Consider the following 11,653-nt stretch of genomic DNA (forward strand, 5'->3'; position numbering starts at 1 on the left):
TGTGGATTGAAAAATCTCACCCCTCCATACATTGATCCGAGAGTTGCGCCTACACTGTGCCAGCACCATGCTTGAAGCACAAACCACCCGCGCGTGCGCGCACGTGGCGCGTACGCGTCCTTGAAGCTAATTGCGTGATGCGCGTGCACGCACGCTATGCGCGTGCACGCCGATAGCGCCACCTGCCCTCCTGGTACATGTTCCAGAGAGTTATGCCCAGTTTGTGCCTATTCTGTGCCTGCAACCCACGCGTGCGTGCACCTGGCGCGTACGCGCCCTTCAGGCAACTTCGCATCGACGCGTAAGCGTGCATAACGCGTCCGCGCCGGTAAAAAAAAGTTTTTTTTCTCTCATTTTCCATTTTCTTTTGTCCATTGCATTCGCATACTTTTATTCTTTACATTTTCATTTTGTTTTTATAGCCTGTTTTTACTTTATTTTTCTTTGAGTTTCTTATTTTAATAATGGTGTTGAATGCTCTTACTCAATTATTGAGAATTTCTTGGTTAATCTTAGTGCTTCTTCACTTGTTTGATATTGTTGGGTGATGAAACTTTTAAATCAATGCTTAATCTTGTATGACTCTAATATTCTTTGTGCATTGATATGAACTTGCATGTCTTTCATGACCCACTCTTTCTAGTTGAACTTGATGCTTTTGAATGCTCTTCATGCCTTGACTTTCCTCTTGCATCAAGTGTTAGTTAATATGCCTTAGCTTATATTGTTTTCTCCCTCACATGTTGTAGCTACCATGTAGTGAGAACCTTCCTCTTATTTGGCATTAGCCCCGCCTATGTTTTATTTGCTTTGATATCTTTGTGGTGGGTTTCATTTTCTTTCTTTTTCTTTCCTTTTAAGTTGGCCACCAAGAAGGAAAGGAATGGAAAAGCTTCTAAATGGGGCAACAAACAAGCTCACCCGCACAACCTTTTGAAGGAGCTCATCAATTGTAGTTACCCGTCCACCTTGCTCTTCTTTGCATGCACCGAGGACGGTGCAAATTTCTAAGTGTGGGGAGGTCGTCCGACCGATCTCCATGGGTAATAATTTCCTTTTTTCAATACCAATTCTTAATTTTTGTCTTTATTAGTTAGTTGTTGCATTGCATGATAGGTTGCATGTTAGTTAGAATTTGTACATATTTCACCATTTCTTTTTATGTTGGGACTACTTGGTTAGGGTGATGATTTCTTTTCCAAGAAAATTTATTTTTAGGGCACCCTACCAATTTGAAAAAAATGTTTGTGTGAACTTACTTGAAGAATTTATTTTGGAACATGGTTTTTGAGCTAAGAACACAAGCATGTGAGTTTTGAGCCCAATGGTGTGGTTACATCTTATAACCACTTATTTCCATTCTTGTGCGCATTATTCTCTTTCTATGATTGTAATCTTTGATTTGTTCGATTCTTTATGTCCATTATTCTATGTATACATACATTTATATGATTGAGGCCGTCATTTCATTTGGCTCACTTACCCAAATAGCCTACCTTTCATCAACCATTGTTAGCCAATTTTGAGCCTATTGAATTCCTTTTGTTCTTAATTGTAGCACATCACTACCCCTAAGCGAAAAACAATAAATGTCTTTAATTTGGATCTTTGATTAGCTTAGGCTAGTGAGGGTGTGTATCATTTGGGTATGGGAAACTTGGGACATTGGTTGAGGTAAAAGTATAAGTTTTATTTTTGTTAAAAATATTGGGAATTTGGTACATATTCATGCACCATATGTAAAACCATATGCATTGATACATTTGTATATACTTTAGAAAAAAAATGATAAAAAAAAAAGAAAAAAAACACACACACACACATATATATATATATAAAGAAAAAAAAAAAGAGAAAAAGAAATAAAAAAGGGGACAAAAATGCCCCAAAATAAAGTTCAATAAAAATCAATGGATTTGGAATATGAACTAAAGAGAATGCATGAGTATGTGAAAAAGTGAGAATCTTGGGTAGCTAGGTACCATATTAGAATTTTATAGGTTGTTATATAGGTTAGGTGAGAGCTTAGGTTAATCAAAGATTCAAATTTCAAGCTCACTTGACCATATGCATCCTACCTTGACTCTAGCCCCATTACAACCTATGAACAAGTCCTCACAATGAATGTATGCATGCATTGAATAATTGTTGATTGTTAGATGAAAAAAATCATAGAAAGCATGATTAGAAGAGAATTGAGTGATCGACCCTATACACTAGAGCAACTAGAGCGGATACACTTCCGGTGAGGGTTCGATGCTCAATTCCTTGTTCCCGGCTTTCATGAGCGTTCTTCTTGCAAGTCTATTTGGACTTCATTTTGATATTTGAATTGGTAGAGTTTGTGAGTCGTCATATGACCTTTGCCCTACTTGATTATATATGTTCTTGGAGATTGATTTACTTTTAACCAAGTAGGTAGAATCATATTGCATTTAGTTGCATGCATGTAGATAAGTTTATATAGTTTCTTTGCATTGAATAAATGTTCATACCCATTTTCTTGTCCTTCTTTATTCTTAGCATGAGGACATGCTTGGTTTAAGTGTGGGAAGATTTGATAAACCCCAATTTTTTGGTTTATCTTGTGCTTAATTTGGGGGATTTTATCACCTTTTCTCACATTTATTCAATGAAATAGCATGGTTTTGCAATTCTCCCTTGATTTGTGCTTAAGTATGAAAACATGCTTTTTAGGCCCTAAAATTGGTGATTTTAATTCACTTTAATTCCATTCGATGCCTTGATATGTTTGTTGAGTGATTTTAGGTTCATAAGGCAAGTATTGGATGGAAGAAGTGAGGAGAAAAGCATGCAAAGTGGGAGAACTCATGAAGAAATGAAGGAACCGTAAAGTTGTCAAGCCTGACCTCTTTGCACTCAATCGACCATAACTTGAGCTACAGAAGTCCAAATGAGGCGGTTCCAGTTGTGTTGGAAAGCTAACATCCAAGACTTCGAAATGATATAAAATTTGCTATATGTTTCTTTGCGTATAGGGGCGCGCACGCGCCATGTACGCGTGCGCGCCGATGCTGCTCGTGGCCCACTAAAGTGAAATCGCCCCCAGCGATTTCTGAAGCACTTTGGGCCCAACCCAACTCATTTCTAATGCTATTTCATGCAGAATTCAAGCTTGGAAAAGGGGGAGCAATTGTTTTAGTAGTATAGCATCATGTAGGTTAGTTTCTAGAGAGAGAAGCTCCCTCTTCTCTCTAGAATTAGGTTAGGTTAATCCATCTTAGATCTAGGCATGATTTCTTGATTTCATCTTGTTTCTTTTCCAATTTCTTGTTTCTACTACTCTATTCTTCTTAGTTTTTATGTTAATTTTACTTTTATGTCTCTTTATGTTTATGAATACTCATGTTGGATCTTGTTTACATTTAATGAAATTTAATGTTGATGTTCTTTTAATTGATGATTTGAATCGTTGATTTACTTTCCTTGCAATTTGTAGTTAGTAGATTTTACTATTTCTTTTCATTTATTATGCTTTCCTTTATTACCCACCAAGTGTTTGATAAAATGCTTGGTTGGACTTTAGAGTAGATTTTGAGCATTCTTGGCTTGGAAAGAGTAATTAGGCAATCTTGAGTCATGAAAACCCAACTTATGTTGGTGATCTAGAGTTGTTAGTTAATATCATTTTCAATGACGCTAATCTTTTGTTAATTCAATTAGTGAGTTGATTAGGACTTTTTATTTGAGATTAACTAGTCTTGTTTGACTTTCTCTCATGGAAGATAACCTATATCTTCTTCCAGTGTTGGAGATGACGAAATAAGATAAATTCTTGTTTATTATTGTGGTATGATTGATTAATCTTGTTTGACTTTCTCCCTATGTATTGGAGTTGACTAAATAAGATGAATTAATCTTTGTATGACTAGGATAGAAAGCCTATGATCTCAATTCTTGCCATGAATGTCTCTATTTATTAATTGCTTTCTTTAATTGCTCTCTTTACTTTTCTTGTCATTTGATTTCTTGTCCTCTTATCAAATCAACCCCCCTCTTTTTGTTCTTCATAGCCAATAATTGACCACTTCATTGCAATTCCTTGTGAGACGACCCGGAGTCTAAATACTTCGGTTAATTCTTATTTGGGTTTGTTACTTATGACAACTTAAATTTTTGATTGGGAGGATTATTTGTTGGTGTAGAACTATACTTGCAATGAAAATTCATTTGAGGAAATTCTACACCACGACAATTTTCTTAAATCAAGGGCCTTACACTCTTCCTTTGGATTCACCTCTGTGTTGCTTGGAAGAGTGTTAGGAGTTCTCTTAGGTATCCTCTTACTCAACTGACCCACTTGTACTTTCAAGTTCTGAATTGAAGCTCTCATCTCCTGCATAAAGCTATGAGTTGTCTTGGAAAGTTCAGAGACTATTGGGGCTACGTCAAAGATGCTCTGTGACTGAGAGAGCTCTTGTTGCTGCTGAGAAGGTTGGAACTGCCTGTTGTTAAACCTATTCTGATTGGTTCTACCCTGATTGTTGTTGAAGCTCTATTAGGGATTTTGTGGCTGCTCCCTCCACCCAAAGTTAGGGTGATTCCTCCATCCTTGATTGAAATTATTCACATAGGGATTATTACTAGAATTTCTGGAGGAATTTCCCATATAATTCACTTTCTCAATGGTGGGTTGAGCATAGCCACAAGCGTCCTCTTGGGTGTAGTTCCCAGTCATGTCGTAGGATGCCTCTTGAGTATTGACAGCTGAGACTTGCATCCCAGTTAAGTGCTGAGAGATCATACTAATCTACTAGGACATGAGCTTGTTTTGAGCCAAAATGGCATCTAGTGTGTCTACTTCCAAGACTCATTTCTTCTTAGTAGTCCCTGTATTCACACGATTCCTCTAAGAAGTATATAGATATTGGTTGTTAGCAACTAAATCTATAAGTTCATTAGCCTCTTCAGGCATCGTCTTCATATGCAAGGAACCACCAGCAGAGTTGTCCAGTGACATCTTGGCCATCTCAGAGAGGCCATCACAAAAGATCTGCAGCCTGGTCCACTCTGAAAATATGTCAGGGGGACACTTTCTAATCATCAGCTTGTACCTCTCCCAGGCCTCATAGAGGAATTCTCCATCTTTCTTCTTGAAGGCCTGGACATCCACCCTAAGCTTAGTCAGCTCCTGAGGTGGAAAAGATTTGGTCAGAAATTCAGTGACCACCTTGTCCCATGTGTCCAGGCTCTCCTTGGGCTGAGAGTCAAGCCACTGCTTTGCTTTGACTCTCACAGCAAATGGGAAGAGCCTGATCTTGTAAACCTCAAGGTTCACTCCATTCGTCTTCACGGTGTAGCAAATCTGCAGGGAGTTAGAGATGAATAGGTTGGGATCCTCCTGCGGGAGTCCATGAAACTGCCAGTTTTGTTGCACTAGAGAGATCAACTGCGGCTTCAGCTCAAAATTATTAGCACCAATAATGGGTACTCAGATACTACGCCCATAAAAGTCAGGAGTGGGGTGATAATAAGAAGATTTATGCCAATGGGATTTCTCAAAATAACTTTCATTGTAAGCATAGACCAAACCGGCAATGGATCCTCTCAATCAAATTTTAATCTAAAAGATGTCACATTACAAAACAAATTATTATAACCGAGAGTATTTAACTCCTGGGTCGTCTTTCCTAAGAGTTTCAATGAAATGTTGTTATCATTGGCTATGGGGGATTTTGGGTTTTTGATTGTAAGATGCAAGAAATGTAAATGGAAATAAATGAAACAAGCATGAAATTAAATGGAAAGCAAGTAAAAGTGATGGAAATGGAAATTAAATGCTAAAAGGGCTCTTGGTAGGAATTGGAGAATTAAGGATTCCTATCCTAGTTATGGACCACAAATATGGTAATTGTGTGGAATTAATCCCAATTAGTCAATCCTACATCGAGAATTAGTTAAAAGGGCATAATTGATCCCAATCCACAAGTCCTTACCAACTCTATTAATGGAAGGCTTAGTGTTAGTGGAAACCAAATCAATTAACAATCCTCACACAATGTGGAATGGACATCCACAACTCAATTTCACCCAATTACCTAATTTCCCAACCAAGAATGGAAAAAACTAGGCAAAAACCCAACCAAGCATTTTATCAAACACTTGGAGGGCATGAAAGGGAAGCACGATAAAATAACAAGAAATAATAAATGCTACAACTACTAAAAGCAAGAAAAGTAAAGATAGCAACTCAATTAAACAATAAAAGGGCATGAAACATAAATTGCATTAATTGTAAATTAAAATAACAAGAGTGCTCATAAACATAAAAAGCAAGAAAAATGAGAAATTAACAAGATAACATAAGGAAATTAAGACAATAAAATAAAGAAAGGTAGAAGAAACTAGATTGAAACAAGAATTAAACATAGAAATTACAAGAAATTAAACTAAGAAACGCTAATTCTAGAGAGAATGGGAAGCTTCTCTCTCTAGAAAATAACCTACGTAAAGCTAAACTAACCCTAATTTCTCCCCCCTTTTCCACATGGAGTGAGGCCCTTTGATATAGGAAAAATCAGCTTCAGAAAGTCCAAAAACTGGGCTCTAGAGGCCCATAAATCACTCCCAGCGATTTGCATTAAGTGAGTCACGTGCTGGGACTTATGCGTACGCACAGGTGTGTGCGTACGCACACATGCTGATTTTTGTCTTGTGCGCACGCATAGGATGTTGTGCGCACACACACATGGCTGTGTGGTTCTTGTGCGTACCCAGAGTGGGTTGTGCACACGCACACTCCAATGTGTACTTCTCCTTTGTTTTCTTCATGTTTTCTCCCAATTTCATGCTCTTCTTCCACTCTTATCAAGCCATTTCAACCTAATATACCTGAAATAACTCATCAAAACCATCAAGACATCGAATGTGATAAAAGTGGGATAAAAGTTATTAAATTATGCATAAAATATCATGTTTTCACAATTAGGCTCAATTAAGGGAGAGAACACAAAAGCATGCTATTTGGATGAATAAATATGGGTTTGAGTGATGAAATCGACTGAAATCAATCCAAAATATATCGTCAAATATGGATTCATCATGGGGGCAGTGTAAGAGCTCAGAGTCCTCCTTGCATGCTCATTAGCATTCGGATTTCCTCCATTAGGGTCCATGGTGAGCTCTTCAGCTTCCTTCTCAAAAGTCTCCTTGAGATTCTCTCTGACTTTGTAAGCTCTAGCTTGTTGCAAATGCTGCCTCAAGGTCCTTTCAAGCTCAGGGTCAAACTCAAGAAGGGATTCTTTGTCCCTGTTCCTATTCATAAACAAACAAAAAACATAGAAAAAGTGGGAGTCTCTATGTCAAAGTATAGATAACTCCCAGTGAAATATCCTATGTAAAAGAAATAAAATAAAATACAGTAAGCAATTAACCTAAGAAAAATTTGAAAACAAAAAATGAGAAAATAACTTAAAAATTTTTGAAAACTAATAAGAGAAAAATGCTAAAATTTTTTAAAATAAAAAGAGAAAAACACTAAAGGGACACCAAACTTAAAATCACAAACTAAAAGAAAACAAATTGGGCAAAATTCGAAAATAAAGAAAAATAAATAAAATTAAAAATCAAAAATTAAAAGAAAAATAAATAAATAAATAAAAACTAATAAAAATACCTAATCTAAGCAACCAGACAATTGGTAGTTTTGAATCACACACAATCCCCGGCTACGGCGCCAAAAACTTGGTGTAGGAAAAGAGCTTTTGCACAGCTTAATTAGCAAGTGCACTGAGTCATTCAAGTAATACCTCAAGTGAATGAGGGTCGATCCCATGAGGATTGCTGGACTAAGCAACAATGGCTATCCAGTTGGACTTTGTTAGGCGAATGGAAAAGGGTTTTGATGGTTGAACGCATAAAACAGTAAATAAGTAAGTAAAGGAAGCAATTAAGGATTTGGCGTAAAAACAATATGAGAAAACAATTAAGGTTTCGGAGATGTTTATCTTTTCGGATTAAAATTTCTTACCAACTATTTTAACAATGTATGATTCATTCCATGGCAAATTGTAAATGTCTAAACCCTAATCTCTTAGTGATTTAGCCTCCCCTAACCTTCATTAACCGCCACTCTCGTAGTCATTCAATTCCGATTAGAGGGTTAAGTTCAAAAACTAGTTTTTGGCCACAAAAACTCTAATTACCCAAAACTAACAGGATTATATGTCACATATCCCAATTAGTTCATGTAATTATCAATTTAGGAGGAATTTGTTTTCAAGTTGTAGTTCAAGCGAGATAACTCTCTCGAGAATCACAAGAACTCATGCAGAATAAGGGTCATACTCTCGTTCCACCCGAATTCATAAGATTAAGAATGAAAACAATCCTTAGAATTGAATCAAAAAATTAATTAAAATAGAAAAGCAATAGTTCTAATCCATAGAAATAAACAAAGCTCCTAACCTTAACCAAGAGGTTTAGTTGCTCATGACTTACAGAGAAAACAGGGTTCTGAAAAGTGCGGGAGGAAGAAGATCCCAAATACAGGTGATCTTTTCCCTTATATACTAACCTAATTTGATATGGAAATAAAAATAAAAAATAATAAATTCTAAACCTAAAAGATATTCTTTGTAAATAAAAATCACAAAAGGAAATAAAATAAAATCAAACTAATAAGTGCTAAATCTACTCGAGAGCCCAAAGAGGGGGTGAATTTGGCCTGCTGCTGGCATTAAATGCCACTTTGGGCTTTCAATGCCTCAAGGGGAGCATGCGCTTCTGGTTCTGAGTCCCTGGTGCACGAAATCGTGATTGTTCATTCCTTGGTAACGGCGCTAAAAACTTAATACGCACGTTCATAATTTTAGTTATCTTTACAATTTCGATACAACTAACCAGCAAGTGCACTGGGTCGTCCAAGTAATAAACCTTACGTGAGTAAGGGTCGATCCCACGGAGATTGTCGGCTTGAAGCAAGCTATGGTCACCTTGTAAATCTCAGTCAGGCGGATTCAAATGGTTTTGGTTAATTGATAATTAAAAGATAAATAAAACATAAACTAGGATAGAGATACTTATGTAATTCATTGATGAGAATTTCAGATAAGCGTATAGAGATGCCTTTCGTTCCTCTGAACCTCTGCTTTCCTACTGTCTTCATCCAATCATTCCTACTCCTTTCCATGGCAAGCTTTATGTAGGGCATCACCGTTGTCAATGGCTACATCCCATCCTCTCTGTGAAAATAGTCCAATGCGCTGTCACTGCATGGCTAATCATCTCTCGGTTCTCGATCATACTGGAATAGGATTTACTATACTTTTGTGTCTGTCACTACGCCCAGCATTCGCGAGTTTGAAGCTCGTCACAGCCATCCCTTCGCAGATCCTACTCGGAATACCACAGACAAGGTTTAGACTTTCTGGATCTCAAGAATGGTCGTCCATGGGTTCTAACTTATACCACGAAGATTCTAATATCTCGGACTCGGTCCTCTGTATTAGATATCTAAGAGATACTCATTCTAGCTTGTTTGCATGTAGAACGGAAGTGTTTGTCAGGCACGCGTTCATAGGTGAGAATGATGATGAGCGTCACACAATCATCATATTCATCATGTTCTTGGGTGCGAATAGATATCTTAGAGAAGGAATAAGCTTGAATTGAATAGAAAAATAGTAGTACTTTGTATTAATTCATGAGGAACAACAGAGCTCCACACCTTAATCTATGGAGTGTAGAAACTCTACCGTGGAAAATACATAAGTGATAAAGTCCAGGCATGGCTGAGAGGCCAGCCCCCAAAACGTGATCAAAGGATCAAAAGATAACCCAAAAGATGTTCCAAAGATGTAAATACAATAGTAAAAAGTCCTATTTATACTAAACTAGTTACTAGGGTTTACAGAAATGAGTAAATGATGCAGAAATCCACTTCTGGCCCACTTGGTGTGTACTTGGGCTGAGCATTGAGCTTTACACGTGTAGAGGCTTCTCTTGGAGTTGAACGCCAGTTTGTAACCTGTTTCTAGCGTTTAACTCCACTTTGCAACCTGTTTCTGGCGTTTTACTCCAGAATGCAGCATGAAACTGGCGTTAAACGCCAGTTTGCGTCATCTAAACTCGGGAAAAGTATGGACTATTATATATTGCTAGAAAGCCCTGGATGTCTACTTTCCAACGCAATTAAGAGCGCGCCATTTGGAGTTTTGTAGCTCCAAAAAATCCACTTTGAGTGCAGGGAGGTCAGAATCCAATAGCATCTACAGTCCTTCTTCAACCTCTGAATCTGATTTTTGCTCAAGTTTCTCAATTTCAGTCAGAAAATACCTGAAATCACAGAAAAACATGCAAACTCATAGTAAAGTCTAGAAATGTAATTTTTAATTAAAAACTAATAAAAATATACTAAAAACTATCTAAATCATACTAAAAACTATGTAAAAATAATGCCAAAAAGCGTATAAATTATCCGCTCATCACAACACCAAACTTAAATTGTTGCTTGTCCCCAAGCAACTGAAAGTCAAATAGGATAAAAAGAAGAGAATATACTATAAATTCCAAAATATCAATGAAACTTAGCTCCAATCAGATGAGCGGGACTTGTAGATTTTGCCTCTTGAATAGTTTTTGGGAACTTAGAATACAGATAGTGTTATTGATTCTCCTAGTTCAGTATGTTGATTCTTGAACACAGCTACTTTATGAGTCTTGGCCGTGGCCCTAAGCACTTTGTTTTCCAGTATTACCACCGGATACATAAATACCACAGACACAAAATTGGGTGAACCTTTTCAGATTGTGACTCAGCTTTGCTAAAGTCCCCAATTAGAGGTGTCCAGGGTTCTTAAGCACACTCTATTTTTGCTTTGGACCTTGACTTTAACCGCTCAGTCTCAAGTTTTCACTTGACACTTTCACGCCACAAGCACATGGTTAGGGACAGCTTGGTTTAGCCGCTTAGGCCAGGATTTTATTCCTATAGGCCCTCCTATCCACTGATGCTCAAAGCCTTGGATCCTTTTTATTACCCTTGCCTTTTGGTTTTAAGGACTATTGGCTTTTCGCTCTTGCCTTTTGGTTTAAAGAGCTTTTGGCTTTTTCTGCTTGCTTTTTTCTTTTTCTCTTTTTTTTTCGCCATTTTTTTTTCTGCAAGCTTTTGTATTCACTGCTTTTTCTTTCTTCAAGAATCATTTTTATGATTTTTTAGATTATCAAATAACATTTCTCCTTTTTCCTTATTCTTCAAGAGCCAACATATTTAACATTCATAAACATCAAATTCAAAAGACATATGCACTGTTCAAGCATACATTCAGAAAACAAAAAGTATTGCCACCACATCAAAATAATTAAACTAGTTTCAAGGATGAATTCGAAACCATGTACTTCTTGTTCTTTTGTTTTTAAAAGATTTTTCATTCAAGAGAGGTGATCGATTCATATTCATAACTTTAAGGCATAGACACTTAGACACTAATGATCATGTAATAAGACACAAATATAAATAAACATAAAGCTCAAAAATTGAAAAACAGGAAAATAAATAAACAAGGAGATTAAGGAATGAGTCCACCTTAGTGAGGGTGGCGTCTTCCTCTTCTTAAAGAACCAATGGTGCTCTTGAGCTCCTCTATGTCTCTTCCTTGTCTTTCTTGCTCCTCCCTCATAGCTCTTTGATCTT

At 37.0% G+C, this 11,653-nt stretch overlaps 1 long non-coding RNA gene across 1 annotated transcript in view; it reads left to right on the forward strand.

Moving 5' to 3' along the window:
• LOC110268857 overlaps positions 1,127-11,653 on the forward strand; it is a 23,920-nt gene continuing 13,393 nt past the window's right edge. Inside the window, exons 1-2 of the long non-coding RNA XR_002357514.1 lie at positions 1,127-1,137; positions 10,698-10,703. This is a non-coding gene — a long non-coding RNA (uncharacterized LOC110268857). The remainder of the gene's footprint in view (positions 1,138-10,697; positions 10,704-11,653) is intronic.

The sequence above is a fragment of the Arachis ipaensis genome, chromosome B02 (assembly GCF_000816755.2).
Source record: "Arachis ipaensis cultivar K30076 chromosome B02, Araip1.1, whole genome shotgun sequence".
In the NCBI taxonomy this organism is placed as follows: domain Eukaryota; kingdom Viridiplantae; phylum Streptophyta; class Magnoliopsida; order Fabales; family Fabaceae; genus Arachis; species Arachis ipaensis.